This window comes from Cricetulus griseus, assembly GCF_003668045.3.
Source record: "Cricetulus griseus strain 17A/GY chromosome 1 unlocalized genomic scaffold, alternate assembly CriGri-PICRH-1.0 chr1_1, whole genome shotgun sequence".
NCBI lineage: Eukaryota > Metazoa > Chordata > Mammalia > Rodentia > Cricetidae > Cricetulus > Cricetulus griseus.
The window spans coordinates 85,064,506-85,072,859 of NW_023276807.1; the positions used below are offsets into that span (position 1 = coordinate 85,064,506).

The following is an 8,354-nucleotide window of genomic DNA, read 5'->3' on the forward strand; positions in this document are numbered from 1 at the left end:
AGCTAATGACAATGAATTTTTATGTACATTTCTTGTTTGTTCTGTAAAAATGAAATGCTTTTCTCTAATATACCCAAAAGTAAAACTGGGGCTGGTGTAAGTAGAAAACAAGTTACAAATGGATGTGATGAGAGGTTTTGCCTTTTCTGCTTTTACAGCAAGATCCTGTGCAACAGAACAGAGTTCCAACAGATAACACTTTACTACATGGAAATCTATAGCAACTCTCAAACGCCCTATTCAGGACACAGAATAAATTCTTGCATATTAAGGGAGAAAAAATTATATTAGCCACAGGCTTGTATCCAGAATTGTGAGTACAGGCCGACTTTGTAGGTCAACTGTTAACCAGCCTTAGCCACTTGTCCCAACTGACCAAATGATAATAGGCAATGGAGAAGACGCAAAGGAGATTGTCCATCATAAACATCTGTCATGGCCATACTGGGGAGGAACTAGGGGCCAGCATCTTAAGCCCTGACTTTGGGTTTGACAAAAGTTTTCGGATAACATAGGGAAGAAGCAAGGGGCAAGAAGTATACATTGGCGAGAAGTTTGGGTGAAACTGTAGTCTGGTTAATCATTGTCTCATGATCAGCCATGAGGAGCCTTGTCAGTAAACTGGCTGCTGCCACTGTGGTGTGTAGGGTTGGGGAGGGGTAGTTTTGACTGTTGGAACACAGTTTTATTGATTAGACCTGTAGGCAATAGAATCCAAGGTAACCACAAGAATTACTCAAAGAATACACCATAAATGTAAGCTGGATTAGGGGCAGCCTCCTTCAAGTTTATGGCAAAGGCTGGAGACTTCCAGGAGCCATCCTGGTGGTTTGGGACAAGGTGTGGTCAAAGCTGGTGATTGGCAATCTACTGATTATGATGTCCCTATAAATCTTGAAAATATTGTAGTTATTGTTACATTGATGTCATTAGCTGTGGTAGTTTGGAAGAAAATGGCCCCCATAGGGAGAGGCACTATTACTAGGTTTGGCTTTGTTCCAACAAAGCCAGTAGGTGTGGCCTTGTTGGAGGAAGTGTGTCACTGTGGGATTGGGCTTTGAAGTCTTCTATGCTCAAGCTATGCCCAGTGACACAGTTCACTTCCACCTGTGAATCAAGATGTAGCTCTTGATCCTTCTCCAGCACCATGTCTGCCTGAATGCTGCCATGTCCTGCCATGATAATAGTTAAACCTCTGAATTGTAAGCCACCCTAATTAAATGTTTTCTTTAAAAGAGTTGCTGTAGGGTTAGAGAAATGGCTCAGTGGTTAAGAGCACTGATTGCTCTTCCAGAGGTCCTGAGTTCAATTCTCAGCAACCGCATGGTGGCTCACAACCATCTGTAATGAGATCTGATGCCCTCTTCTGTTATCCAGACCTACAGGAAGACAGGGCACTCATACATGAGTAAATAAATCTTAAAAAAGACTTGTGGTCATGGTTCTCTTCAGAACAATAGAAAACCTAAGACAGCAGCCTTGAAGGGAGAAGTATTGTCCGTTTTAGATGAATACTACTTAAATGATCAACATGTTGATCAACATGTCCACATACAGAGTTGAGCAGGAATGTGACCTAAAAAATGGTGCAGCAAAAGAAGCAGATGTGAAATAAAGGCACAGATGTTGCCCCTAGCATATCCACAGGCCAGAGAAGCTGAGCAAAAGCAGCCTCTAAGTCCTTGTAACACTCCTGCAACCTCAAGAGCTGATACTTCCCCACCTGTGTTTTAATACACTCCCTGGAGCGGTGCAGCAGAGCAGCTGCCTCTTATCGAAGCTATCACAGGCAAAAGGGGGGGCAGTAAGATCAAAATGATTACATTGTGCTTCCAGATGAACTTATGATCTCTGTCCTTCCTTCTGCTCCTGTGTGTAAAGGAGGAAAATGTAGGTCCTGTTCTGAGTCCAAGCCTTAACACAAACAAGAGAAAGACAGTTTTACTTAGATGCATACATATCAGAGTTCCATCAAAATATGAGCCTGAAGGACGTGGCCAGATGACTGTCACATGCCAACCTGCATTACAGTAAGGATGATGGGCTTGGAGCTTTTTCAGCGTGGTGGAAAGAAGTACATAGGATCAGGGAAAACTGTTCAGTGAATCACATTGCCCAGTTCTGCAGGTAGGAGACTCCTGACAAAAGCTGACTCCCCTAGCAATTTCTTCTGTCAGGGGCATCTGTACTGGTGGAATTTTCTTTTAGAAATGCAACTTTACCAAAGGTGAAAGTGAACACCACATTTGAAGCACTTGAGGTCATGAACTGGTTCTCAACTTCCTTTTAGCCCCAAATAATCAATATGCCAGAGCATCATATTTTGAAGTTAGGCTCTGAACCTATTTATATACATACGCATATGCACACACATACGCAAATGCACATACATTTTCATTTGAATATTTTATCCTGCAAAGTACAAATATCACATGAAACCATACAGCGTTTAAAGAAGACATTTTTTTAAAAGGAAGAAAAGTGATTTGTTAAAATTCTCCAGGTGAGGTTTGCTTTACCTGACTTTTTATTTATTAAAAATGGACTTTGCATTTCAACTGTTAAATCCTTGAGGATTAAGACAGATTTAAATGAAAGAGAAGCTTATGTAAATATGCCACCTTTAGGTTGGAAATGGGGACAATTTTCTGTTCTGCTCAGATATCAATGTCCTGTTGAGAGGAAGATTCCTCAAAATCCTGAAGCAAGCATTCAGAATAAAAACCCAGCCAGCATGGAGTGGAGGGAGAAACAGGAAGGCTTTGTTTCCTGGGGGAGCTGCATCTTTGAACTTAATAGCTGAAGGGTGGGAGATGCAATCTACACCTCATATAAATGGGTTTCACTGTGTCCTCCCAATACAGACAATACAGTTGCGCACTGTCACAAATTATTAAGAATTTAATTGCCCAGATGTTGGGCCTTTCCCCTTCTTTCCGAATCTATTTACTGCCATAGTCAAAAGGTGATTATCTTTTATCTCCATCTCTTAGGTGATGATCACAAGACACTGGAATACTCTTTCATTCAGTACCCTTGTAGTCTAGTTGGCACAATTCCATATTCCCTTGGCTCACTTTGAAGCATGGATACTGCAGCCCTTTCAAAACGTGTTACTCTTGAACTTTTAAAAAGAGTCAATTGTTTTGTTTAAATTGACTGTAAATTTTATGGTGAATGGGCTCATTTTATCCTGATCCATGTTAAAATGCAAAATTAAGTGCGACCACTATCCAGTTGCCCAGAACACACTGCTTTATTCTCTGAACCTTTCGTTCTGTGATACTGCTCCCTTCCCCCAACTCATGCTAGTCAGCGGCCATTGTAGGAGGAAAAAAAAACCCCATAGTGATGGCTAGAAAGACTTTAAGCTTGTATCAGTATGCTGGATCATGGGTAACCCAGATAATATGAGAAAATTACTCAAACAGCATCCTTTTAACAGATCCTAACAGGGGGAATTTCAAGGCTTGGTCTGCTCCTCCCCTCTCCTTCTCACCTACCACAATACCCCTACCCTTCATAAATCAACTGCCATGATCTTTACAAAGCTCAATCCTACTCTGTGGGAGCACAACTCCCATGGGACCTTCCAAGACTCGTGGTTTACCTACCCCTGCTCACTTTCTGCTGTGTGGCAACACCCACACATTGAAGATAAACTGCTGGTGTTATTTCTCTCCCATGGTCTGTGTCATCAGCAGAGGAGCCCGGGCTACATGTAGCTCTTGGACTCTCAGTGCCTGGCACCATGCTTTATATCTGGTAAGGTCTCAGGAATTATTGTTGATTTTATTTGAAAAGCGCCATGAAAAGTCCAGGGATGGTCAAACAGGACATTTTCTGACCATTCCCAAAAAGGAAAACTTTCTGTGTTACGTCACTGAGCTGACTTAGTGTTCGAAGATGAAAAGTTGCAAGTGTTTCCCTGGGTTTTCAGAAGTGTCCCAGGCCATCCCCCTTTAGTTCAAAGTACAAAGCTCGTTTACCCTTCAACTTCCCTCAAGATGGTCAGATCTGGAGTTATAATAGCCAAGATTTAACAGGCAACCTTTACTTTCTAGTGATTTGGCTAGAAAGACACAAACCTTTTGAAAATACTGAAAATCACGACTGAGGCTGTGTGGGCTCTGATAATGGCTTCTTGGCCCATAAAGCGGGACAGAGTATCTAAGTCTTTTCATAACAAAGGATATTGACATTTACTCCCTCCCATGAGTAAAAAATAAATGTGACTTTCACTTTTTAACTATCAAAGCAAAATAGAATATAAATATACTTGGTAAGAGATAATAAATGATATTTGAAAGTTGTATCATAATATTATATGATGTTAGCTTTCTGTTGCTGTAACAAATACCTGAAATGATAAACTTTATATAAAAAGTTTATTTTGGCTTGCAGGCTAAGGTTTTTCCAGTCCATGGTTGGTTAGCTCCATTGCTTTGGTCTATCATATACAAATATATAGACACATATAAACATATACATGTATATAAACAAGAACTCTTTAAAAAACTAAATTATAGGCCTGGAGATATGGCTCAAGGGTTAAGAGCACTTGTTCTTGTAGAGGACCCTGGTTCAATTCCCAGCACCCACAAGGCAGCTCACAGCTATCTATAACTCTAGTTCCAAGGAATCTGATCTTCTGACCTTCCCAGTCACCAGGTGTACACATGGTACACATACATACATGTAGGCACACACTCAAACACATAAAGTGAAATAACTAAATCTTTTAAAACTTTAACAAAAAAAAATACCCACATCAGTTCAGGACCCCAGGAAGTGAGCAAACATGATATCGCCAAAGGAACAAGGTAATGTTTATAGTAAGTAACTACAAATGAACACAGAGGATCGTGAATTGCAGGGCAAAAGTGCAAAGATAATTATTTCAACAGAGAGATAGAAATCATAGAAATGAATACAATAAAATTCTATAGCCGACAAACACAACTGATGAAATGGAAAACACAGTAGAGTGTCCATACCAAACTTCATCAAGGAAAGGGCCTGTGCTCAGAACAAGTCACTAAAACTTGTCAGAGGGGAGAACAGGACAAAGGCCTCATCACTGGTCACACTCCACCCTACCATTAGTCTTCTTTGTCCCCCTGGAGAGTTTTACTTCTAGGATCATGGCATATAAACATACTCAGTAAAATACAGAAACCACAAATGAGAGAAAATGTGTTTTTGTTTTTCTGAGATGGTTTAGAATCATTCAAAACGATGACCTTCTTTCTGTAGCAAACATTTTCCTGCTAATGGCATGACTTCATGGCTTTTCTCAGGATGAAAGGTCCCACTGTGCATGTGAACTGCATTTTCTTACCCATTTCTCTGTTGTTGGATACCTAGGTTAGCTCCATAGTTCAATTACATAAGCAGTGCGGTAATAAGCATTAATGTCTCTGTGAAAAACTGACTTGAAGTCATTTGGATAAGTACCCAAAAGTGGTACAGCTGAGTCATAGGTCCTGTAGAAGACAATAGTAGTTTTTTGTTTGGTTTGGTTTTGAAACTTCCACACTTATTTACACAGTGGCTGGACTAACGGTTTCTATTCCCATCAGTAATGTATCCTTCTGCCCACGTCTGCTACTTTTTCTGTCTTTCTTAGTGACTGCCCCATCTTGCCCCATTCTCACTGGTGCAAGATGGAATCTCAGTATAGCTAGCTTCACTTTGTGTTTCTAGGATAGTTGGAAAAAATACAAGAAAAATGTGTATTTTCAATCTTTGTCAAAAATTGGGTGGCTATAAATATGTGGGCTTATATCTGGGTCCTTAACTCTATTTCATGTATCTATCTGTATGTGTTTTGGTGACCACACTGTTTTGTGACTATAAACCCACAGCATATCTTGAAGTCAAATATGGTGATGCCTCTGACATTCTTAATTTTTTTTTTTTTTTTTTTTTTTGGTTTTGGTTTTTCGAGACAGGGTTTCTCTGTGTAGCTTTGGAGTCCATCCTGGCACTCACTCTGTAGACCAGGCTGGCCTCAAATTTACAGAGCTCCGTCTGCCTCTGCCTCCCGAGTGCTGGGATTTAGGTGTGTGCCACCAACGCCTGGCCCTTTTTAAATTTTTTTCTTTTTGCCTCTGACATTCTTTTTTTTTAAGATTCTTTTGTTATCCCACATGAATTTTAAGATTTGTTTTCTTTGTGAAAATGGTATTTGGATTTTGATTGAGATTGTATTTAATCTGTAGGTTGCTTTTGATACAATAGCCATGTTTTCAGGGATGATTCTTCCAATTCATGAATATGAGGCATCTTTCTATTTCTAGTGTCTTCTTGAAAATTTTTTTAGTTGTAGCAATCTTTAGTTCCTTGGTTAGGATTATTCCAAGTTTTGTTTTTTGTTTTTTTGGGTGTTTTTTTGGGGGGGGAGGGGGGAGGCTCGAGACAGGGTTTCTCTGTGTCTTTGGAGCATGACCTGGAACTAGCTCTTGTAGACCAGGCTGTTCTCAAACTCACAGAGATCTGCCTGCCTCTGCCTCCTGAGTGCTGGGACTAAAGGGGTGTGCCACCGCTGCCCGGCTTGTTCCAAGCTTTACTTGTTTGTTTATCCATTTGTTTTTGAGACAATTTTGAAAGGGACTCTTCCTAATTATCTCCTGGCATTTTTGTCATTGGTGTATAGGAAGACCATTGATTTTTGTATGTTTATTTTATATCCTGCTACTTTGCTGAACATGCTTATCAGTTCTAAGAGTTTTCTAGTAGTCTTCATAATCTCTTTTAACTTACAAATTATCTCCTTTATTTAATCTTTCCACCTAATAAGTTGGCAAAGAGTGCCACTAGCAATCACACATATAAGGAGTCCCAGTTTTGTGTTTCTGAATAGGTGTTTAAGGACAATTCTGCATTACAACTTACTCTTAGATGATAAAGAATTCAAAAGTAAGGTCTAAGCTGCTGTTCTCTAAAAGCATTTTAACTTATAGATCAATGATAGAGAAATGCTAAATCTCTTTACTTGATATGATACATAGACCACAGTAAGTGACTTTCAGTGGTAAAAGGCAGCACCTTTTGACTTAGAGAATTCTAATTAAAACGATATCATCAAGAGTAGACAGTTGTTTCCTGACATTTAGGTACTGCCTATAACAGGCCACTGGACACAAACTGAAACAAGGGCGAGTCTTCTCATTTCTGAGATAGTGATAGCATTTTCCCAGTGTTTAAACATATTCATATGCCTACTTATATAAATTTAAGTATAAATCATTCAATAGGTTTGAGGTGACACCCCTCCCCCATCTTTGTGGAAAGTAGAACTTCACTAATTAAGTCCAGTTCTAGCTTGAGAAAGGGAGAGAAATATTTATGTAATTGGAATTGTTATTTTAAAAAGATCATATCTATAGTGGGGGTCAATTAATGCGTACCATAGAGGCATCAGAGCAAGTTTGATGAACAGATGTTTTAATAGGAGAGTACTCACGCGACAGAGTCAGTCCCTACAACCAGGTGAACCATGGAACAGAGACAGAGCCGCCTGCATGCAACCCTCATATTTAAGGTCTTGCTACTGACTATGCCCTAGTGTTCGTGGTCTGCGTCACCTGTCCCAGCCCCCAAGAGAGCGTGGCTAACATTTCCCCTACACATATCCACTTTAATACAAGTCAGTGTTACTTAAAACAGGACAGTGCAACAAAAACATTGGTTGCCATTCATGATCTGAATTTTGGTGCATGAATTAAATTATGGTACTTATGAAAAGCCAGGAGACATTTGTTTTTGTAATAAGGCAGTGAGATTACTCATTAGTAGCCTTTTAAGATAAGCTATTAGGTTTGCCCTTTCTCCTGTCTTCTGAACTCCAGAGAAGATCATTTTTGTTCCAAGGATGTACGTCTAGGGTTCTCTACCAGGTATCCTCTCTCCAGGTGATGTCTTAGCTCTTGTTGGTATCTATGTAAGAGAGTCCAGCAGCCTTACCTGTCTTTCTCCCAAACAGACCATGGAGATTTGGTCCAATCTTATGCTTGCCCCACTATTCCACAGTTTGGCACTGGGCACACTTCTGAACAAAAATCTTCTTGGCTTTCGCAACATCACACATTTTTTAATTTGCTCCCAGATGGTCAACACCACAATTGCTACAACCTAGAGATGGATGTTCTGCTCTCTGTCTCATAATCTTAGGTGTAGAATCATATCTGAAAATAAGGATACTTAAACTTCTCCCTTCCCTGTTGCATCTCTTGGGCTTCTCTCTTGTCTCACTGTTCCAGCTGAGACTTCAAGCCTATACCGAACAAGAATGGACACCACTGTTTTATCTCTGATTTTAGTGGAAATACTTAGAGTATTGCTCTATTTGG

General features: G+C 40.0%; 1 pseudogene; it reads right to left on the reverse strand.

Annotated features, from left to right (window-relative positions):
* Positions 1-7,740: 7,740 nt before the first annotated feature.
* Positions 7,741-8,092, reverse strand: LOC107979571 (annotated as a pseudogene).
* Positions 8,093-8,354: the final 262 nt, after the last annotated feature.